Source organism: Scleropages formosus, chromosome 2 (genome assembly GCF_900964775.1).
Source record: "Scleropages formosus chromosome 2, fSclFor1.1, whole genome shotgun sequence".
NCBI classification, from domain to species: Eukaryota; Metazoa; Chordata; class Actinopteri; order Osteoglossiformes; family Osteoglossidae; genus Scleropages; species Scleropages formosus.
In genome coordinates this window covers 4494627-4519520 of record NC_041807.1, presented here as the reverse complement: position 1 = coordinate 4519520, position 24894 = coordinate 4494627, and the positions used below count along the sequence as shown (strand labels likewise).

The following is a 24894-nucleotide window of genomic DNA, read 5'->3' as shown; positions in this document are numbered from 1 at the left end:
ATTGTCCAGTAACCTTCCATTTCTCATTTTTTAACTTTAAATATTGTCCATGGAGAAAGAAAATGTGCAGAGTTATCACGCGCCCAGCCCTGGTTTCCAGCGTTATAGTTTCACGGCATTAACCCTCCGTCGCCTTCCTGTCCCCAAACATCTGTCCAGCTGCCAGCTGGGTGCGCCTCCCACATCGCACATGTGTTTTGCTGTGGAAGGCGCGGGCACGGGCGACGTGAGCGCGCTCAGCTGAGACAGGCTGCTGCAGCTTCGCGGGGACGGAGGCGGAGGACGAGCCCAACAGCGATGTACCGCATTAAAACGCGGCGGGTCCGAAGAGCGCAGCGCAGCGCATTTGAATTATAAGGGACAAAGTGAATTGAAGAAGCTGCATTAGTTAAACGGTCGGACGTTGCATCCGCACAATACAGGTAAAGATATCTATTGATTTATTTCAGTTAGTAATAACAGCAGTTCTGTCATCGGGTGACACCGGCTCCACATCCTCTGTAGTATTAATCACAAACTACAAGAAAATAACGGATTCTGGAAATGCTGACATTTGAGAAAATGCGCTGTATGATGTTTTTTAAAACCCGTGTTGTAATCCTTTGCTCGTCCCCGAGCGCCCCCGGCAGATTGCGCGTCCTCGTGTTCTGCGCATCGCTCGGCTCGGTGATGCGGTTGTCGGTTGCTTCTGCTGCTCTGCGCAAATGATGCGAAACGTGGTTGGAGGTTTGGGAGCCGCGCGGAGACGCCGTGTCTAGCATAGTGTGTGGGTGCCCGCGAACAGCGTGAACGCCTGGGAGGTGTGCGGCGTCCAGGTGTGTCGTGTGTGGATGCCGTGCGGGCAGATTCACATCACACTGAGGTTCCCATAGTGCTGCGGCCTGGCAAATTCAAATTGTCCCTCTGTCAAGAGACGGGATAAAGGAGATGGTCATACAATAATATAATATAATATAATATAATATAATATAATATAACTCCTTCTCAGCTGCTAGGCCAATCAGACAGGCCCACACCTTTTTCAGAGATATGAGATGTTAACTGTATTAAATAAACTATTGTATAATATACACAGTAGCAACGGATGAAACTATACATAAGTGTGTGTGTGTGTGTGTGTGTGTGTGTTGTGATCTGTGTGATCTGACAGATTATTTACTGCTCATGAAAATGCGTGCAAGAGGCCGACAGAAAGGCCTCATGTTGCAGGCAGCTGTAGGTAGCACTTTTGTGTCTCTGTCTGTTTTCCTTATTACCAGCTGCCTGTGCACAGGAATAAAGCAAAACTGTGAATCCTTGAGACTCAGTGTCCTTGAGTATTTAACTTGCAATTTGGGGCACTCTTATTTCACTGAGTTGCCTTCTACTGCTAGTAGAAGTTATCAAGCACAGGAAGTGCCACTTATTCCTGGTGTACTCAGTTCTTTCAATGATTTTTCAGACTTTTTGATTCATATACCTTAATTTAATGTAAATAAAACCAGAGGAAAGCTATGTGCTTAGCACTGAAGGTGATGCTGGAAGTATGTGCTGACAGGTCTTCATGCAGCTCTAGTTTCCAGTGGCCGAACTGCAGTCTGGGCCTCTTTGTCTAGAATGTCTTGAACCAATGACACAAACATAGCCTGAAGACGCCCCCTCTTCCCCTTTAATGGGCAAAGGGCTTTAATTGGAGTATTAGCTGGACATGGCTGCTGTCTTCAGTTCATTGCTACAGCCCTGACATGATGGTCATGTTTGAAGGACTGGTAACACTTTGAATAGACTGTTTCTTTACATTGATATAATGCAGTAAGCCCTGACAGTAACTAACTGTAGGAGATTTGTTCTTTGTTTTACAAAACTGGGATACTGGATCTGTGTTCCTGTTTGAATGTGTTGGTTTCACATTCATGGAATGGCTTAACCAAACGTCTTGTAGAAAATATCCGTCTCCCTTTACTAACACTTTAGACCAGGGCCAGAGTGAGACTCATTTTCAGCCTGGGAGTTAAATGTTATAGGACTGCCCTTACTAGTACTGAACAGTGAATTACTATAACTAATGTAACTCTCAGGCCACTACACACCAACCTGACAGCCCATTCCATGTGGTAAATTAAACAGTAATGCATGAAAAAGAACAAATTAACATGAGTACAAAATAAGCTGATTAAACCATTCTAATTTTTGAAGGTAATACCCTGAAACTACATGTACTGTCTTATCTAACACTGTCTCAGGCACATCTTGACGAAAAGGACTATCCCGTATTAAAATATAATTAGTCCCCTTATACACTGGTCTGTGCCACCTTTTCTGTCACCTCATCCAGGGATATAAGTATCTCTGTTGGCAACAGAACATATTTACTTGCTAAGGGAGGCTTTCACCTTTATCTTCAAAATGCAAACTCAGGGATAACTTTCCAAGAGCTGGATCGAAACCTACACCGAAGCAACCAACTATGGGAGCACCAACATTACTCACTGCACCAATCTGCCACAGTTTAGTGAGGTGAAAATGGGGGATGGATTTTTTTTCCACAAAAGCAATTAAGTAGCACATTCCATAGATCACAACCAGTGCATAACATTTGTATAATTATTATCCATGGGCTTCTTTTTCCTTCTACTGCATGCCTACCGCAGTGAGTGCAAGTTGTCTTCATATTTTACTGTGCTCATCTGCTCTGTCTTTAACTTGGGATATTTTAAGTTTTTTTCTTTTTTAACGCTGTTTTTAATCGTTTTAATCAATTTAATAAACAGCACATGTGGCTCCGTAGCTCATATCTTTAAGTTTTTAATTTAGCTGCCAATTGGTGGCTTTCAAAAACTCACTTGTCTACTGGGGAAAATCCCAAACCTCCTGACATCCACTCCGGCATTAGCTGGTACTGTGTATTCGGCTTCACGTAACTGAAGGAAACATACCTCCATATTTTTGCAATACTGTTTCTATAATGAGAAGACATGATTCTTTCATATCTTACCAGTTTATTCCTGTGAGTGTAAACAAACATTTTCCACAATGAATTGAAGATGTACAACTTGCAGTAAAAATCATCTTCATTGTGCTCTGTCCTTGGTCTGGCTGTTGTCATTTAAAGGAATTCTTTGCTGGTTGCGTATAATAACAAAAATCATCCTTCTGATGTTGTTCTTTTAACTTCATTGTGTGGGCAGAAATTCAACAGCTGTTCCACCACCTTATTCACTGTACACCGTAATTTGAACTGAAATATTGCCTCTCAATAATTTTTGAAAGCTCATTTTTTCTTCTAGTGTCAGTTATGTTCATTCACTTTGAAGATTTTGTATGAAATATGCAAGGAGAGGTAAGAATATTGTTTCACTTTTTAGTACCAGAAGCTGCTGATGTATGAAAAGTCATCTGCTACTGAAGTTCGAGCATTACGTTTGTTGTTTAATAAATCAGTGCAGTTTTTTTGCTTTAAGAATTCCGCAGTGCATATGATTTGAAAGCATTTTATTTTGTATTGATAATATTTAAATTGTCACCTAGGTCAAACTGTTTTAATTTTTTTACTGTTGCCCCCCAATGGTGGAATAAGCACAAACACCTGCTATAGGTGTAGAATTTAGCCTATTCTCTCACATCCTTTATTTTCATGTTTTCTGATGCTAATTTCAACCTGTGAATTATACTGTACTTAATTTTGGAAGTTCCACTTGAATTCATATCAATATTATTCTTTAATGAATCGACACCTTCGTTCAAGGTGGCTTATAGTTTTTGTACAGTAAACCATAGCTGTTTACAAGGTAAATATCTTGATGAAGGGATTTGTCCACAGTAGTCATGCTTCTCACACTGGATAATATTCTATGCTAAGTGAATAAACTGTGAATGTATACTACAGTGTACAACATCATACTGTATTTATCACATTTGGCTCTTTGTCACTTTCCTCCTGCATGATGTCATGCTGTCCTGCATATGGCTGTATGATGGAGAACCTCTTCCCTGGCAGTCTCTCAGGGGATATGAAGGCTTCATAATTGGAGTTAAAGTTGTGCCAAGGTGCCGCTTCACAGTTTTGTCCTGGAGTACAGTGGACCCTTAATTAAAACCGAATTAGAAAACCATGCACTTTATTCCCTTGCTTGGCACTGGATTAAAACTGGATTAAAACCTTGTGCTATTTATTCTGGTTTGAACCCTTTTGTATCTGTGTGTATCTGACCTGGTCCTACTCTCTGGTGGGTCTGGGGTTCAAGTCCCGCTTGGGGCGCCTTGCGACGGACTGGCGTCCCGTCCTGGGTGTATCCCCTCCCCCTCCAGCCTTACACCCTGTGTTGCCGGGTTAGGCTCCGGCTCCCCGCGACCCTGTATGGGACAAGCAGTTCAGATGCTGTTAGTTTTTAGATAATATAAGGTACACAAAGTATATTTACTCATGATGAGCATATCAAAGGTCTAGTTATGAAAATCTTTACCTCAAAACAACCACAATGTAAGAGTATTTTGTCTCTCTACAATATGCTTGAGAAGAAAAACTCGCTTACAAATTATCATGCCAACAAAGGTAAATAGATTATCAGAAACACACAAATGTGGAATTGAAGTACTTGAACATAAGATTGTAAGACTTGTGTTTGCTCACCTTTTTTTGTGCATAAAATAACCATGAACAGACAGACAGTCCCAGGACAGTCCACAAGTTGAGTAAACAATGTTATTTTCAGGTTTTCACAATTTCACTCATCTTTGAGTAATTTATATTGGATCAGTGGAAGATGTTTTGAACTAACAAAAGTAGTTAAATTTACCCACAGTTTTTGAGCAGTTACAGAGCTTGCTTATTTAGTTTCTGTTATGTAAATTACAAAAACTGATGTGTAATGTAAATGTTTATATATATATATATCAAAAAAATATATTCCTAGCAATGTGATTTGATATCGTGGATATTCAGATAAAGTTTTATACAGCTACTTCTGTGATGAACATTGGTTCATATGGTGTAAAGTAACAAAGTAAATGCACTTAAGAATCACACGTCTGCATCTATGTCTTTCTTCCTGCTAATGTAATACACATATTGTGTTTTCTATGAGATGTATGTCGCTTTGGAGAAAAGCGTCTGCTAAATGAATAAATGTAAATGTAAATGTAGTTGCACCCCAGAGAAATCGATGACCCTACACAGCAATGATTTAAAGGTCTGCTTCTTTTTTGGTGCTTCACACTGAATTGTCCCAGTAACTTGAATAATGACAAAAGGAAAAAATAGGACAAATCTTATCTACTGTGTTCTTTCACAGGTACAGCTGTTAGCTTTATTCCTTGCTGAATAGCTTATGCATCCTTCTCCAGGTTTCTTGGAAGCAGCCAAACACCTACTGGACAAAGAGAGTTCACAGATTCTATTTTTGTAGAGATATAACAATTTCCCCTAAAGGGAGTAAATATTTTTCAGAAAGGGGCATGTGTAAGAGGTCATTTTTGAGCATGGTTGGCAAGAATCCAGAGCTCTAGTTGGTCATTTGGGAGTCTGTAGTCTAGCCCTGTGGTGGAACAGCCAGTCTGGGCTCCCTTGGATTGGGGTATTGTGGCCTTTGAGTCTTAATGCTTGGGCTGTCATTCATACAGCTGTGTACTTTTTTTTTTTTTGCTGGGGCCGTTCAGAGTAAGTACCTAGCTGAAGGGCACTACAGCAGAGGACAGGATTCAAACATGAGACCCTCGGATGTAAAGACTGCAGCTTAGGGTTAAGGTTAGGGTTCTTCAAAGATTTTATAGAACATATCAGTTTAATTACATGTAGGTTTTTACACCTTTCCCGTTTCCAGGTAAAACACAGCGTATAGAAACTGAGTAAGAATAGGTTCAGTTACAGCAGATAAAAAGGCAGCTTGATCCTCTTTTGTAATTACCTTTGAGCAGGTTTGATTTTGAGAAAAGTGTCATACATCTGTGTGTAATTGTTACAATTTCATCTTTCAGTGAACATTCAGTGTCCGTCTGTTTTTGTGCCAGACACACTGGTGATACGTCATTGTATTTCTACAGTATATAAACCTTTGATCTACAGTACAGTCATGGTCACTCTTTCACTTTCATGTTATTGAAAAGGCATAGAAGACAATGTTTTAATTTGCTCTCGCTGTTGGTCATGTTTTCATGTATGACTTCAAAGACACTTTAAAGAACAATAGTATAGTGCATAATAACAGAAAACGATTCTTTATCTTCCTCTCATGCATCTGACTTGGCCTTGTTTAAATGACTGCATGTCGGTGTAGTGGAGCTACAGTATTAGAAAAGTGAAGCAAAGGTGGGGAGCAGCTCTGTGGCAGCAGTCTGGTCACGATATCCCACCAGGAAGCTTCATTTGTGTTCAGTTTCACACCTGGGGCATTAAGCACCAAAGCAATTTTGCCAGCTTGGGCCGGGATGTCCTTCCACAGGTCCTTCATCACTTGAGTCATCATTCCGGCACCCTCTGTGCCCATTGCAGAGAAAAGGCTCCGGGTTCCTGGCTAGTGGGAGGAGGCATGCTGTGACAGATCGTCTTCCCTTGTGATGTCACCTGAGGGTCCAGATGGTGTGGCTCATTTTAGAGGGTTCTTGTAGGAACACTGAAGCTTGGATTCACCTCTTTATCCTAGTACACTTCCCGTGCACGTTGTGGTCGGTGACACTGACAGGCAGTGGCTAGTCTCAGGACAGTCTGGAGGAAAAAATAACATGGATGTAGATACAAAGGGAAAACAGAATGTGCCTGAAGCTTTTTTGCTTTTTGTAAAGCCTGCAAAACAAGAAACATTCACTTTTTGTGTACAGCTGTTGCAATATATGCATGGGGTGTAACATCTTGTCCTGTGTATCTTGATTATATTATGGCTGCTGTGGCTGAACTGTACTGCTTGTTTCTCAGGCACACAACCCGCATACCCTGTTCCATAATCTTGTGCTAATCCTGTGTTAAGGTGTTGCTAGATAATTAAATGCCTTGAAGTGCTAGGATAACATGCTGATAATATATATTTTCTATTTAAACCAGTCATACAGTATGCAAGTACACTATAACTCCTGTTTAACAAAATACAAAATAGTTCAAACCTTAGGAAAATCATGTCTCATTTTTTAGACCCTGCAAAGAGAGTGTTGGTTGAATGCCTCACCTCAGTACAAGGGAATTGTTCTGGAAACAAAAGGATACAACCAGCGTAGTGAATTATTCATGTTTTTTTAGTCTCTTGGCAAGGCCCCTATTGATAAATGACACATTGTTGAGAGGAGAGGATCTAGTAACACAGCCATTGTCTCGATTGAGGTTGGTGTGCATCCTTCTCTCTCCCTCATTCATCAGCACTAGATGACTTTGGTCTATGTGTGTCTGCTCTAGGGTGTTGCCAGGGTAACCAGGTCAGCAACAGAGTGCCAGACTAACTACCCTTGAGACACACTGGGCTTCTGCTTTATCTCAAATTATAATCTGCTTTTAAAAAAGCACCTCTTCTGCTTCACAGATATGGACTGACAACTGATAGAGGCCTTTGGTACTCTGTGGAGTTGCTCTTAATATGGGGTAGGACTCCGATTCTCTGTGTATTGATACTCAACACCTTACTAATTGGCTGGTGTTTACCCTTGACTCAAAATTAAACATGCTGATGTCAGAAGTGAAAAGACTCATGGCCAGAAACTCACATGCCAGTGTTGGCCTGGTAGCCCTGGAGAAGAAGCTAAGCTCATACTGGGCTTTGAGCCTCATGGAACCAGAAGCCCTCTGCAACACTTGATTGAGTGGTTTTATCAGGGTTGTGGAGTCAGTACACAAAACCCTCGACTCCGACTCCAGTAACCCAACAATTGCTTCCAGCTCTGACTCCATTACTTCGACTCCACAGCACTGCCCAGAAGTTGTACATTATGTTGGGGGTTGACTTATCCAGTGAATATCCTAAACTTATATTACACCTCTAATTTTTGGGGGTTGACTTATATGCCAGCATATACAGTACATATAGTCGGAGTTGGTGCATTTTTACCGATTCCAACTCCAGTAACCCAATAATTGCTTCTGATGCTGACTCCACAGCACTGCATTTTACTCATGACTGAATTAATGATTTTTATTAAGGAAGCTCAGGAGGGAGGACATATGTGGTACACCTAGAAAATCAGTTACAATGGTATGGTTCTGAGGTAAAATGATTTCTTAATGAGAAAGCACAGTGAAGAGAAGTTTGCAGATAAATTGTTTTTCCTGCCATTTCCTGTCATTCCCCAACCCGCAGTTGCTATGTCAGATGGCTGCCGGCCTCCTCATCTGGCACCTGACAACAGGGAACCCGTAACTTGCATAGGAACAAATGAAGGAGAAAAATGAGGAAACGACCTGGAGTTCTTTTCAGCAGAGGCCCTGTCACTACTCAACAGACTGGGGCAAGTGAACTAGCATACAGCGCTCCTGGCAATGGGGGAATAAAGGCGGCCTGCAGGCTGGTGGCCCTCCCACATGCATTCTTGGCCCCAACAGATGGACAGTGGAGGTGGGGCACAGAAGCGGCAGCAGGACTGCGTGGTGTCCATAGTAGGCTTTCATATTTAAACTTGTAGCCTCCCACCCTTGGGGGTGGCTCTCTTCACCCTGCTCTGCTTTGTTAGGATAAGTGGAAGAAACGAGGAGGGAAGAGAAGGACAGAAACACTGAGGGGGGATTAAACATATGGAAAAACAGAGCTTTGTTATTTGTTTTTCTGTGTCAACTGATTGTCAGGAAGATTTTAGAAATTTGAGATTCAAAGCATTATTTTATACAACCTTGAGGACTTTTCCGCACATGGTATTCATGATAAAAGCATTGATGCGAGGAATGAAAAGAATGAAGGAATTGGGATATATCAACTGGTGACAGAGATTGGAAACATGTAATGAGTAAAGGCATAAATGAAATTGTTCATGTGTTCACTTCAGGTTAGTCTAATCTTGTTTTTTTCCACTCTCTTAAGTTTGTATTTAAAGACCTTTCCATCCTCCTGTGCTGGCCAAATAGTATACTGCCCTTTTTGAGTTTTTCACAAACACACATTCAGTCCTTTCTTCCTGCTGCTTGGCACACAGCACCAAGCACTAAGACATCAATATAGTTAGCGTTTCAGACCTTGGGCATTATTATTTTATGAAAACCTGTCAAGATAAAGATAGTCAAGGACATTTTAGTTTGTGAAACTCTGTGACTGCATTGCATCAGTAAGTAGATCAGGCAAAGTCTTGTCATTAATACTGAAATCAGTGAAAAGCAGCTGAATTGAAATAAATAGATTTTGTCAGAAATGTCAGATACAGGAAAGACTATAAATCAGTTGCATCAGGCTTACAAACTGTTGGAACTACTAGAGTAATATACAATAAAACTAGAGTTCTGCTCCTAAAAGGCCATTGATGAATATGATTAGAAACACCTGTCATGAATGCTCATCCTTACAATTTTTAATTACTTTTAAATACCCATCACTGGAAAGGCCATGAAATTAGGACTGATATATATGAGGTCATTCTCTTTTAAAAATACTTTTGTCTGGCCTGCATCATACTTTCTGATCAGTGACCGCTGCCTGCAATTTGCTTTTGGAAATGGCATAGTGAAAAGATGCCCATGTATCAGGTCGTAAATGAAGATCCAATGTTCCTGGGATGAGCATCGAAAGGAGAAGTTGCCTACCATCTCAAGCCTTGACCTTTCAAGGCCTGGCTCCTAAGTCACACTTCATGAAGCACCAGTCTTTAACTCGAAGCTTGCAATTCTTAACTGTAATTCTCTGCAGTCAAAGCCGTGAATTTACCCTTATGAAAATGTGTCATCACACTTCAGCGAATCTATGATGGTCATATGGCTGATTTGCATATTTACATTTACATTTACTTTTACTCATTTAGCAGACGCTTTTCTCCAAAGCGACGTACATCTCAGCAAAAGTACAATTTATGCATTACATTGAGAGGAGACATTTAATTTAAATGTTTCATTGCACAGTAATATGTACACAAGCAGACCTGCCTTTGTGATCAAAGATTAATGACGTGTGGCAGGTCAGCACATAGTGCCAGTGTGCAGCTTTCATGGCAAACCCCAGTGCACTGAGACAGACAGGTAGGTTGCAGAGGTTGAACATCATGAGCATGAGAACAGGGGTTTCTCAGGAAGAGAAAAGGTTTTTGTGAAAGAATAATGGATTACTGATTCAATTTAAGCAAATATATTTATAAATAAAACAAATTAGCTATGTTTCAACTAGTGGTGAAGAAATTGAATTTTTTGCATATTACTGTTATGATCTGGAATACACAAACTGAGTGAATGGTATCCATTTTTATCTAAAGTAAAATGTGCAATGTTTAGCTGTGTAAAGTGCTTTGAAGAAAGTTTGCTTAACAACTAAGAAAAAGGAACAAGGATTTATTATTCCGTCTTGCCTTTGAACAAAATGATCATTAAAGTTTATCATTCTAGCTGCAATAGGACAGAAAAAAATAAAATAACATTTGGTCTGTTAAACTAAACGGTCTCCAGGGATTCCAAACTAAAAACAGAAAAGTGTGTTTTTTTTGGATCTTACTTTAATCTGGAATAATTTTAAATGCCAAGCAGGGTACTTCAATGCCTGGTGTGGTCTGTGTTCTGGTAGAGGCCATCAGTGTGTTAATTCATGACTGCAGGCTTATTTGTTCACACATAGGGATCTGTCTCTGGGCTTCCACAGCTAAAGTATTTAGGCCAGCAGCTGACCAAAAATAGTGTGATCTGTCTGGATCTACAAGGATTAGTTCACCCACCTTTCTTCCATTTAATGTAATTACTGATAAACTGACAGGTTTTGTATATATAGTATATATATAATATATATATATATACTCAGTAGTATCTTTGTTGTTCCTAGTATTGCACTTTTCTGGACTGAGAGTTCAGGCATTGTTCCTAGGATCAGTTGGAGTCAATCTTCAAACTTGGGTATCACTGACCCGAGGGCTCCTGCCACAACTGGGACTACAGTGGTCCCCCTTATCCGCGGTTTCACTTTCTGCGGTTTCAGTTACTCGCGGTCAACCACGGTCTGAGAGTATTAAACGGAAAATTCCAGAAATAAACAATTCATAAATTTTAAATTACATGTCATTCTGAGTAACCTGAGGAAACCTCCTGCAAATCATCCCTTTGTCCAGCATATCCACACTGTATACACTGCCTGCCCATTAGCCAATAAGTATAGTATTTTTAAAGAGACCACATTCACATTTATTCATTTAGCTGACACTTCTCTCCAAAGCAATTTATAATCCAAGTCTTCCACTTGGACCTGAGAAGCTCCAACCCATACTTGGTTACATTTATCACAAGCTTACAACAATTTACTTCTATGTGTTATTCTGCCCAGGGGGGTGCGGTGGCGCAGTGGGTTGGACCGCAGTCCTGCTCTCTGGTGGGTCTGGGGTTCGAGTCCCACTTGGGGTGCCTTGTGACGGACTGGCGTCCCGTCCTGGGTGTGTCCCCTCCCCCTCCGGCCTTCCGCCCTGTGTTACCGGGTAGGCTCCGGTTCCCCGTGACCCCGTATGGGACAAGCGGTTCTGAAAATGTGTGTGTGTGTGTGTGTGTGTGTTATTCTGCTGGAGCAATCTAGGATAAGTACATTGCACAAGGGTACTACAGCCAGAGGTGAGGATCAAACCTACAACCATTAGAGTCAAAGGCAACAGCCCTAACCACCACTCTACCAGCTCTCCTCTCGCTTAAACCCCATTCACATAACTTTTATTACAGTATATTGTTTTATTAGTTATTGTTGTAAAACCTATTATTGTACCTAATTTATAAATTAAACTTTGTCATTGGTATGTATGTATTGGAAAAAACATAGTATATATAGGACTTGATACTGTCCACGGTTCCAGGCATCTGCTGAGGGTCTTCAGACATATCCCCCGCGGATAAGGGGGACTATTGTACTTTGGCTTTCACCTTCCACATCTATTCCAGTTCTTCCTTCAGCTCCTAGTACTTCTCCAGCTTCTCATACTCCTTCTTGATGTTGCTGTCATTCGGGACTGCTGCATCTATCACTAGTGCCATCTTCTGTTCTTTATCCACCACAATGATGTCCAGATGGTTGGCCAGTGCTTTCTTGTCAGTCGCATCTGGAAGTCCCACAGAACCTTAGCCTTGTCATTCTGAACCAACTTCTGTGGTGTCTTCCACTTGGACCTGAGAAGCTCCAACCCATACTTGGTGCAGATGTTCCTGTACCCTATCCCAGCCACTTGGTTGCGCTGTTTAGCGTAATGGAAAACCATTGTTGTCAGTTCAGTGGAACGGAAAACTGTTCCCGCTTGCATCTTGCTTCCTTCCACTAGGTGTTGCATTATCTCTGGGACCGCCTTTGCAGAGTCTGCAAAGGAAAAAACAACAGCCAGCTGTGTCAGAAGATGAGTGTGCAGATGGTCTAGAGGTTCGTGCTATTGAAGATTCACAGCCTGAGGGAAGAAGCTGTTGCACGGTCTGGAGAAAGTGGTAAGAATTACTTGATGATGAAGAGCATTGCAGTTCCGATACCAGGCAGTGATTTAGTTGGTCAGTACGCTCTCTATGGTTTCTCTGTACAATGCAGTGAGGTCAGGTGGGGAAGGGCTTGCCTTCTTCAGTCTCTGCAGGAAGTGGGGACGCAGCTGAACTGTTTTTGTGAGAGCTGATGTGTGCGAGGATCAGGTGAGATCCTCAACAATGAGCACTTCCAAGAAATTCAAGCTGCTCACTCTCTTCCCTGTAGTGTCGTTGATGGTAAGTGGGGGGTGAGCAGCACAAACTTTTATGAAATTTACAATGGTCTCCTTTGTTTTTCCGATGTTTAGGGAAAAGTTATCAATTTTGCAGCAGGTAGCCAGTTGGTCCACTTCCGCTCTGTATGCTGTTTCATCATTATTGCTGCTGAGACCCACTACTGTTGTGTCATTAGCAAACTTGATGATGTAGTTGGAGGCATGTATTGCAGTGCAGCCATAGGTCAGAAGTGTGAACAGGAGTGGGCTGAGCACACAGCCCTATGTGGCACCTGTGTTCACTATGGCAGTGCTGGAGGTTTGTCTGCTAATCTGGACTGACTGCAGCCTTCTAGTTAGGAAGTCAATCACCCAGTTGCACAGGGAGGTGTTGAGACCCAGCTGGCTCAGCTTTGTTATTAAGTGCTGTGGGATGATCATGTTAAATGTCAAGCTAAAATGCTGGTTCTAGCCATTTGTAGTGCTGACTTCTTCCCAGATCTGAAAGCAGCATCTCTGAACCTTAGCAATGACCAGACCTCTGCAGTCTGCCAGGGCTTCTTGTTAGCCCTAGAGGTGTTGGTGTTGGTGACTGTAACATCTTCAATGCATTTGCTGATGTAGGCAGTCACTTTCTCTGCATATTCTTCCAGGTTTGTGAGCTGGCCATGGGAGGCTGCTTCATGATTAGCACTGTCCTGCCTTGTGTTAGTCAGTCAGGATGGGTGCCTCCGGAGAGTAATTGGTTTATCTGCGCTGCTAGACTCTTCAAATAGTAGGTGTTGATCATGTCAGGCCCTGGTGCTAATCAGTGCTTCCACTTACTGACATATTCTTGACTGTAACTGTCATTGCTTCCTGTTGTGGGAGACTGTGGTATTCTGCTCTTAAGTCTGCTAAGCACTGGACATTGATGTTTTGTGTTGCCTCTTTCTCCCATAGGCTCTTCCTGTACTCTTCAGTTTCAGTTCTTGGTGGATGTGAGCTCTGGGTATTCCTGCACTGTACTTGGGAGTACACCTTGGATGTTCTTTGATGGACAGGGTATTTATTCTTCTGGCCTTTGCTTCTGTGGTGTACCTCTCTAGTCTTGTAAATAGAGCCTTTGTTTTACAATCTCCAAGGCCTCAACTGTGGACATTCCATTGTATTTCTTTGGCACCCAATGCCTATCCTTGATCTTAACACCATTCTGTAGTTGAACCAGTCTACTGATGCCTGGTGTGGTGCCTTTATCTTGGTCTCCACCCTTAGTCTCTATGGGGGGTACTGCCTGCCATTGGATTCCTTTCTGATCTCATAGCCAAGCATCTCAAGGGTTACTGTTGCATATAGGGTTGCCAACCGTCCTGTATAATATGGAATCGTTCCGTATGTAAGGGATAAGAGTTGCGTTCCATATTAAAAGCATACAGAACGCGGTTTGTCCCGTATTTTAACCTTTCACACCCAGAGACATTTAAAAGTATTTAGTACATATATTATTTATCACCTATATTTATTGCATACATAAATTTCGCTCACATAAAAGTGTTAAACGATTAGGGAAACAAATTGAAGAAATAGATGTGAAACAAACCTGTGTTGCGTGTGTGAGTCCGGTTGTCATTGGGTGTTGCTATGTTACCTGGATGCTACATTTGACAGTTGGGGGGGATCGGGGGGATCAAGGGGAACCCCCCCACCCCAAGAGAGAGAGTCAAGGTAGGTAGCTACTGACTAGATCACTAGATGTCATCATGGCTACTAATCGTCCACCTTGTAAACGAAAACGATGAGAGAAGTATAAAAACTAGGTTTGCTTGAGACTTTCATGTCTGCAGCTTTGTCTCCTCTTAATGTAATGCATAAGTTGTACTTTTGCTAAGATGTACATTGCTTTGGACAAAAGCTAAATGAATAAATGTAAATGTAAAAAAGAATGGGAGAAGGAGAACCGATGGCTTAGCAAAGTCAGGGAGAACAGTTTATGGCGAACTGTAAACTTTAAGAGAGGCATGGAGAGGATATTCTCCGTAATGAAAAACAACTGGAGTGACTCTAGGAACAGATGCTCTGTTGAACTTATGAAAAGTGAGCTGCTTGTGACCATGAACTTTAATAAACAATGTGAATTTTACAAAATTGTACTTCAGGACAAAGCAATTCTTGCTGCTGCGAGAAGTGAGAAGAGGTACTCATGGAAAAAATAAGGAGGATCTAAGAAGGGACTTTTTTTGTTTGCGCTTTAACCAGTCACGATTCTGCACTTTTGTTTGTGCTGTTCATAAAAATTTGTGAAATGCAGTCTACTTTCAATCAGTTGGTGTGCTTAAAGATAAGTTAAGCTTATCAAAGCATGTGCTTTTCACTGATGCAGATTTCACTTTTTTTGAATTTGTGTCTGTTCATTAAAGTTAAAAAAAAAAAAAAAAATCACTCAAAAGGACTGTGAGTCTGTTCCTCATCAGTTGTGTAACAAGTGTTATAAATCTCCTAGGCAGACGCTATAGTGCTATGTGTGTAATGGTGTGTGAGACTAGCATGACATTAAAATTAATCAATTTTTTACAACTGACATGTATGTCAGTGAGCTAAAAACAAATTAAATGTCTCATATTCATTTTAGCATTTAATTCAGTCAAGCAGAGACTTCTTTTTTACACGTAGAATTTCTTTGTAGCTAATGTATAAGTGTCCACTTATACTGTCCCTTATTTTCCTATAAAAAACCCAAAAGTGTCCCTTATTTTCTTCTGCGGGGGTTGGCAATCCTAGTTGCATATACCAGGTCATTGGTTTCTGTGATAGTAATGGTGGGGATATTGAGCACTGCTGCATTTACATCTGATAGTTTCTTCTTATCCTACTTGGGTAGTCTGAGTCAGGGCCCAGTGTTACCTAGGTTAGCTATGATTTTCCTTCTGATAGCAGCAACTGTACCATACAACGTCTGTCGTTGATTCAAATTAGTTTCCTGAGAGTGTTCCACTGAAGGTTGTAGGGGAGTGGAAGGTTCATTTGTGGCATGTTGTTTCTTGCAGCCTGTCCATCTCCAGTTGTGATCGGGACTTTCTGAGATGGTAACTTTCTCTTGATTAAATATGATATATTTCTCTTGATATATATCAAGAGAAAATTACAATCTCAGAAAGTGTACATACATAGTACAGATAAACACAAGACACAGTCAGAAACCACTTGGCCAAGCAGGGTCACAGCAAACCGCATCCTAACCCAGCAACACAGGGCATAAGGCTGGAGAGGGAGCGGACACACCCAGGATGGGACACCAGTCTGCCACAAGGCACCTCGAGCGGGACTTGAACCCTAGACCCGCCAGAGAGCAGGACCCAGCCAAGCCCTCTGTACCACCATGCCCAGTATGCATTTGGAAGTGTATATATCCTTCTCAGTAAATGTCATTATACAGTATATATTCTTTTCCTTACCCAGTATATCCTTAAAAATCTCATATTACTTCTATTAACATTTCATGGTAATCTGGTAGTTAGGTATATTTAAATGATAGGTGGACAGCCTACATAATTATAGCACACTTAAGCACTACTGAAAACAGTGTAATGTTTAATTATACCAGATCCATTACAGTTATGTTTGTGAGTATTAAGCATACAATATCCTAGTGCATCTTATAAGGCCTGGCTTTAAATAAAAAGAAGTGGAGGCTGAAAGTGTGGGGGTTGTTTCTTCCCTTCTTTGGTTCCAAAGTGTTGCTCAGATTTTGGAAACAAAAAGCCCTCTTCCATCATCAGTCAGGCCAGATGAGACGCATGCACAGAGAAAAAAGAATGAATATTGACACAGGAACACTGCAAAAGAGTGAAATACTTCTTCTTTCCAGTCTGTTGACAAGTATTGATCAGAAGCAGATGTTACGAGAACCAAACCACAGATGGATTGTTTTTTTGGTCACTAAGAGCTGTCCAGCTGCTTCTCACTTGTCCTGAAAGAGAGATCAGCTAGGGGGGAACTTCTCACAATCTCCACCCCCTTTATAGTGTAAAAAAGTCTTTTAATGGTCAAGAGAACAAATCACCTACTTCCATCTTTTCTGCAAGAGGGGCTATAGTTTGGAAGTCTCTCAGAGGCTTCCATGAGACCATCTTCATTTGATCAATCAAGAAAACTTTATAAGGTAATGTAAACTGAACTTCCTTTAACAGTGGATGTACAATATATTTCAGATGAGAGTAATGTACAGCAGCATACATGTGTACTGTTGGACCCAAAGATCACCGGTTCAAATCCCACCTCTGGTTGTGCTACTCTTGAGCAAGGTATTTATCCTAAATTGCTCTGGTAAAATTACCCAACTACATAAATGGGTAAATGATTGTAAAAGCCTTAACATTGTAAGTTGCTTTGGAGAAAAGTTTCAGCTAAATGAGTAAATGTAAATGTAGGAATAGCAGGCATTAACTGCAGTGCAGTTCATTGCTCTGTACTTTCATTGCTCTAACAGTGTAAGTCACCTTGATGAATAAGGTGTGTGGGCTTATAACACTACATAGAGTTCGTTGGAAGTCGCTTTGGAGAAAAGTGTCTGCTAAATAAATGTAAATGTAATGTACTTCCAAAGGCAAAGGTGGTGGTCATAATTTTTTAAGTATCACAGTTCTACATTATTCAATTCAAATTACTTACAGCTCACATTATTAGGTATCCCTATTCAAGCAGTCATATAACAAATTTTCACTTCAGATGTTTTTAAATTTGCTTGTCACATTTTGTATTATGTATGTATTTTCACCAAAGGAACAGTTTTTAATGAGCAAATTGCGTTTGTGAAATGAGATATAGTATGAACGTACGCATACTGTTTGAACCGCTTGTCCCACCTGGGGTCGCGAGGAGCTGGAACCTAACCCGGCATAAGGCTGAAGGGGGAGGGGACACACCCAGGACAGGACACCAGTCTGTCAAAAGGCACCCCAAGTGGGACTCGAACCCTAGACCCACCACAGAGCAGGATGTGGTCCAACCCACTGTGCCACCCACCCATATTGCTTTGTTTAGTTTTAATTTTCTCAAGTGAACAAATCATATGTCTGCAGCCATGTCTCTTTATCTTATTGTATTTTTGCTGAGTTGTACATCGCTTTGGAGAAAAGCATCTTCTAAATGAATAAATGGAAATGTAAGACAGCATTGCCAGTTTTCTCATGTTTCTGCAGTTAGCGTTGTTCTTCAACCAACATTCTTTTACTGTGGTTCAAAGATTACTGCAAGTCTGCAAGTAACACATTCAGTTGATTTTAACTCTACAATTCATTCACTGAGCAGCTCCATGAGGTCTAATTAAAAGCTCAACTAGGAAAAGCAGTAAACAAAGGGTGTTGTCAGAAAGATATTCATGAACCACTAATCTATTTCATTTAAGCTTTTATCACCTTTCTGCAGTATTGATGACTTATTTTCATCTGTAACCTTAACTATTTCTCCTGCTCAAAGGGTAGTTAAAAAAAAGACTTGTAAAGAAAAAACTGAGCCATGTATTGAGAACACCTGCGGGTGGTGTTCTTCGCAGAACTCATTTGTATTGTGTTCCTTTTTTCTTATTTACTCTCTACACAAAATGTAATCCATATCAGAATGGGCAATTTATAACATCAGCTCTAATTTTTGCAACTGATAAATAGAAAGTGTGCCTAGAAATTGGGATCATCCTGTTGTTTAACCAACCAACGTCAACAATCGCTTGTCCCAAGTGGGGTCACGGCGAGCTGGAGCCTACCCGGCAACACAGGGCGCAAGGCCAAGGGGGTAGGGGACACACCCAGGATGGGATGCCAGTCCATCGCAAGGCATTTTAGAAATTATATTGTCAGTAGAAATAAATGCTACCATTTGCAACTGTTTACTATTGGCAGAAAAGCTGTAGAATCGTGTATTTCAGAAATGTTCTATGTTATATTCTATTGAGTTTTTTTTTTGACAAATTATATCCTTAAGGTGTCGGGGGAGCGCAGTGGTGCAGTGGGTTGGACCGGGTCTTGCTGTCTAGTGGGTCTGGGGTTTGAGTCCCGCTTGGGGTGCCTTGCGACGGACTGGCGTCCCGTCCTGGGTGTGTCTCCTCCCCCTCTGGCCTTACGCCCTGTGTTGCCGGGTAGGCTCCGGTTCCCCGCGACCCTGTATGGGACAAGCGGTTCTGAAAATGTGTGTGTGTGTGTGTATATCCTTAAGGTTATCTCTGCAAGTCTCTGTAGAGTCTGCTACCCTAAATGATGCAAATATTATTGCTTGAACCAATACAAAAAGCTGGATTAAATATTTTCTACAAAGAACCCTAGAAAGCAACTGTAAGTAAAATAAATCCAAGTTTATTAAAAGATGTTTCTATTGCTATATGGTGCATAACTGAAAATGGTGGAGGTGATGTGTTGACAAGATACAGTACCTATCGGAGGTGCCGCAGAGGAGATGCAGGAATGAATGCCACCCCTGAGTGGCATATTAATTGTTATTAAATCTGATTTTCAAGCTCTGTTGTCTCTTTTATATTTGAGATGCAAGCAATAAAGGTATGAGTTTGCACTTAAAAAGTCTTTCAGTCTTGGCTGCTGCTTTCATTGGGAGGGGGGTCAGTATATTTCCTCCTGTTGTCTCTGACAGCCTCCCACAGATGCTCTGTATTGTCGTACACTTTCAGTCTAGAACTTTGAAGAGGTCGTGAAGGACCAATGACAGAGTTTAACCAACTAGTGTTTTGCATTTGAATCCATCACACACAGCTTTTGTATTCAGGGTTCCTTTCCCCCTTCTTGGAGTAAGATTCCCAAAATTGTGTTTACAGGGCCTCATTTATTCCTAATGAGCGGCACCGCTGCGCCTGACTGATTAGTTTTGAGACAATGGCAGTGGAACATTCAGTTTGTCCCCAGCACTGTGTTTTCCAAGATCTTGCAGGCTAGATGAATACACATCGTGTGGCAGCAGTGTTTGTTTAGAATTCTCTTCCTTGAATAAATGGCCCTCTGTTCTCCCTCCTCTATCCCACTGCCTGGTCCATGTTGGTGAGCTCAGCTTTAAATTTTTAAACAGCTCAATTAGGGTAGCACCTGATGCCCAGACCGGAACGGCCTTAGGGGGTGAAGTTTGCCAGGGCTTTTGTGCCATGGCAGGGGATGCTTTTGGTGAGTAAAATTTTAAACATCTCCTTTAGGGAGCCAGTGGAGCAGTAACAGAGATATTGGGCTGCTGCTAGAGCAGTGCAGTTGTTTGCGGTGTGAAATGCAGTCAGTAGCTTCTGTGCTCATGATATGGAGTGGGGGGTGTCCCAGGGGGCCAGTTAAAGAGAGAGACCACCCGCTTGTGTGACAGCCTCTCACAAATATGTGAGAGACTGGGGGGGCATTTACATAAAGAGTTCTGTTGTGTGGAACATAGGTCAGTGTACTGCATGGCACTGCCTGACCCCAATGAGTGATGTCACAGCTTGGCTCATTAGCTCTAGGAAAGGGTTGTCTCATGTTCCGTTACTTGTCACCCCTCATTCTCATTTTTTTGACTATCTGATGCTGCATCACCTGAATTCTTAAGCACTCACTGGGGGGCAGAAGAGCATATGGACAGCTGAGATGGCTTTTGTACTGCCTCTTTCTCAAACAGCAGCACAGAGTAGAGATCTGGCCCACTCATCTGGTGTAAGGCTCTAACACCTGGAGGGGTCCAATCAGCTTAATCCATGTGCCCTAGAAGGAAGCTCCAACCTTTCCTCTCCACTTTGTGTGTGATCACACAGGGGCATGTAAAGTTCTGCACCAGATTAAACTAGCTGGAGAAACCTGACTGATGTTTCCCATTCTGTGGATCCATCCATTCACCAGACTAATATATTACAGAGTCCATGTGACTCTCTTGGTCACATTGTGGAATATTATAAGTTTTTGACAATTACAAGCAGTATTCTTCATTTCTGGAGCCCTTAAACTAGCTAGGTTAGCTAGCCTGTTGACAGATTGTGTACACAATCTCTAGGAAGTGATTAACTTTTATTGTACACATACAGTGTTCCAAACAGCTCACATCTCAACCTAAATAATATTCCATCAACACAAGAAAATACACTTTTGAGTTGGTTCCGTGGATTCATCTGAAATCCTCACATTCTGCACAAAGAAAAAATGTGGCAAACACTGTTGGAAAAAGTTCTACTCACTTTAACATGTACCCTTCCTGGATCAGGGCCTTGGTGTGGCGGAAGAGCTTGCATGATCTAGAGATCTCCGGAGGTATATCATCGTGAGCAGTATGCTCCTGGTAAGGTCTCCCAAGGTGAACAGGTCTGCAGTGAAGATCCAGACTAACACAATCCAAAAACCTCCATGAAAAAATTAAACATGAGAACATTTCCCAATTCCCTGCCCGGAACAGAGTCACCGGGATCTACCCCTGGAGCCAGGCCTGAGGGTAGTGTTCCTAAGTGAACGCCTGGTGGCAGGGCAGTCCACGTAACCCAGCCGGGCTCAGCCCGAAAAGGCAACGTGGGGGGGGATGTGGGCCCACCATCCACAAGGTCCAACATGGGGGTTGGGTGCGATGCTTTTTAGGCAGCAAGAGCAGGCAGGGTGGCTTGTGGCATCGCGGCCCCTCGCAACAGAAACTGGCTCTTGGCACATGGAATGTAACCTCACTGGGGGGGGAAGGAGCTGGAACTGGTGCGGGAGGGTGAGAGATACCAACTAGATATAGTTGAGCTCACCTCCACTCACAGTGCTGGCTCTGGAACCAAACTCTTCGACAGGGGGTGGTTTCTCTCCTACACAGGAGTTGCACAGGGTGAGAGGCACCAGCCAGGTGTGGGGATACTCACAAGCCCCTGGCTGGCTGCCATAAGGTTGGAGTTTATCACGGTGGATGAGAGGGTCACCTCAGTGTGACTTAAGGTCGCCGAGAGGAAAACTTTGACTGTTGTGTGTGCTTATGCACCAAACAGCAGTTCAGAGTATTCAACCTTCTTGAAGAGGGTGGGTGGGGTTCTGGACAGGGCTCCACCTACAAACTCCATAGTCCTGCTGGGGGAACTTAAATGTTCATGTTGACAATCACTGGGAAATCTGGCAGGGGTGATTAGGAAGAACAGCTTGCCAAATCTGAACCCGAATGGTGAAATGTTATTGGACTTCTGTGCTAGTCATGGTTTGTACATAACAAACACCATGTTCGAACACAAGGATGCTCATAAGTGTACTTGGTACCAGAGCTTCTTGGACTAAAGGTCAATGATCGACTTTGTGGTCGTTTCATCTGACTTGTGTCCACATGTTCTGCACGCTCGGGTGAAAGGAGGTCTGAGCTGTCAACCGATCACCATCTGGTGGTGAGTTGGATCAGATGGCACGAAAAACTGATGGACAGACCCAGTAGGCCCAAGCATTTAGTGAGGGTGTGCTGGGAATGACTGTCAGAAGACTCTGTCCGGAATGATTTTAACTCACACCTCTGAGAGAGCTTCTCCCATGTCCTGGAGGAGGTAGGGGACATGGAGTCTGAATGGACCCTGTTCAAAACCTCCATTGTGGAAGCAGCCAGGCACAGCTGTTGCCAAAAGCTTGTTGGTGCCAGTCATGGTGGCAACCCAAGAACCCGCTGGTGGACATTGGTGGTGAGGGAAGCCGTCAAGCTGAAGAAGGAGGCCTTTAGGGCCTGGTTGGCTCTGGGGACTCCTGACTCAGCAGACAGGTACCAGCAGACAAAAGAGGCAGCAGTGGCTGCGGTTACAGAAGCAAAATCCAGAGCATGGGAGGAGTTTGGAAAGGGTATGGAAAATGAGTTGGCTTCAAAGAGAGAATATGGAGAACCATCCGGCGGCTCAGCAAGAGTGGAGAAACTCTGACCTCTGATGAGGACATTGTCCGGAGGTGGAAGGAGCACTTTGAGGAACTCTTAAACCAGAGAGATATGCCTCCCCTTACAGGAGTCAGACCCAGAGGCTTCTGGGTTATCAGAGTCCATTTCCCTGGTGGAAGTCACTGAGGTAGTTGGTAAGCTCCACGATGGCAAAGCACGAGGGGTGGATGAAATTCGCCCAGAACTGCTTAAGGCCCTGGATTTTGTAAGACAGTCATGACTGTTATGCCTCTGCAATGTTGCATGGACCTTGGGGGACAGTGCCCTTGGATTGGCAAACTAGGGTGATGGTCCCTGTCTTTAAGAAAGGGGACCGGAGAGTGTGTGCCAACTATCGGGGTATCACACTTCTTATCCTCCTTGAGAAAGTCTTTACCAGGGTGCTGGAAAGGAGGCTCCGGGAATAGTTGAACCTCGGATTGAGAAGGAACAATGCGGATTCTGTCCTGGCCGTGGAACAGTGGAAAAGCTTTTTACCCTCTCGGAGATAATTGAGGGGGCATGGGAATTCGCTGATCCAGTCTACACGTGTTTTGCGGACTTAGACTGAATGGCCCGCAGTAGTGGTCCTGGCACCCCATACTCCCTAAGCACCTCCCACAGAATTTCTCAGGGAGCACGGTCATAGGCCTTCTCCATGTACACATGGAGCAATAGCTGTGTCTGCATACTTGGCATTAAGTCAAGCCCGTTCAGTGTGGGTGTTGGACTCCGCTAAGGTTGTGCCTTATTCCCACTCCTGTTTGTGGTTTTCATGGACAGGATATCAAGGTGCAGTCGAGGTCAGTAGGGAATTCTATGTGGGAGTCGGAAGGTGATGTCTCTACTTTTTGCAGATGATGTTGTCCTTTTGGCACCGTCACATGGTTGCCTCCAACACGCACTGGAACAGTTTGCAGTCGAGTGTGAAGCGGTTGGGATGAGGATCAGCACCTCAAAGTCTGAGTCCATGGTTCTCTCACGGAAAAAGATGGCATTTACCTGGACAACATAACAACATAACATTTACCTGGACAATCAAGGCTGATGACACTTGACAAGACAGATCCAATATGTCACGCCCCTGCACCAAGCCCTTATACCTGTAGTGGATCAGGGCACAGCGGCATAAAAGCATGCACCCAGCCACTTCTAGTCGCGGGACAGTTTTGAGCACACCGCAGCGTCCACGCCTAGTGTTTCCATCGATTCCCTCGATTTCCCTGTTCCTGTGTATACCTACCCCATCTCTGTCTCTCCCTGGATCCCTAAGTCTCACCTGCCTCCTGACCACAATCTTCGGATCCTCCTAGAAATGACGTTCGCTACTCGAAGACCTCCTGCCTGTCCCTTGGTCGTTGCTTCAATCCGTTCCCTACTCAACTTCCGCATTCCGCAAGCCTGTGCAACCCCACTTGGGTCCGACACACCCCAGCAAACATGACAGAATATATCAAATTTTCCTCCAATATTTACCCTTGTTATTTTCATTATTTTCATCCTTTTGACTGGTTCTGAAATTCCCTGTAAGAGGACAGTATTGGCGATAGCTTCTGTCTACTTTGGGAGTTGAACAAAGCAATGGCGCTACCTATGCATTCTGTAAATGTCAACCAGTATGCCATTGCTATAGTTACTGTGAATAAACATAATTGCTGCATGATCTGTTTTGAAATTCAAATTACTTAATTTAGCAAATGCTTTTCTTCAAAGTTATTTACAATGTACTTATTTACCCATTTATACAGCTGGGTAATTTTACTGGAGCATTTAATTTCCTTGCTCATGGGTACTACAGATGGAGGTAGGACTCAATCCTGCAACCGTTAGGTTCCAAAGGCAGTAGCCCTAACCACTCCACTACCCGCTGTTCCCATGCAAGGGCAATGGGCAGTGCACCCGCACCCTGATGATGAAAACCAAGTGGGGAAACTGCTATTTATGTGTAGAAATAACCTTAAAAATGGGTCATCGAAGACCCTCATTTTTCTGCAGTGCTACTTCCACTTGAATAAAGGCAGTCACACACAAATGCCCTGTGTTTTTCTTGTACACCATGTTTTCACTTCATTTCTGGGAGTTGCAGGCAGTGAGTGGCAAGTTATTGTTTTTCCCCAGTGTTATGGAGAGTTCACTTGCTCTTTGTTTCTCAAAGGGAAACACATTAAACCTCTGCTGTGTCACGTTAGTTCAGGGTGAGCAAATTACAAAAAATCCTTATCATTGTGCTTCAGAACCCAGTATACTAGTTTGTTTTTTGGCTGTATTGCTGGATTTTTTTTGCCTGTTTTACACATT

General features: G+C 42.7%; 1 protein-coding gene across 19 annotated transcripts in view; it reads left to right on the top strand.

The window, feature by feature from the left end:
• The first annotated feature begins 248 nt into the window (after window positions 1-248).
• nfasca (neurofascin homolog (chicken) a) overlaps window positions 249-24894 on the top strand; it is an 82635-nt gene continuing 57989 nt past the window's right edge. For 18 of the 19 annotated variants that reach the window (XM_018758651.2, XM_018758659.2, XM_018758656.2 and 15 more), the window contains exon 1: window positions 249-422. The gene's annotated coding sequence lies outside the window, so the exon portion shown is untranslated. Of the gene's footprint in view, window positions 423-12435; window positions 12521-24894 lie in introns of those variants that run through there. The other variant, XM_018758647.2, reaches the window with a different exon arrangement.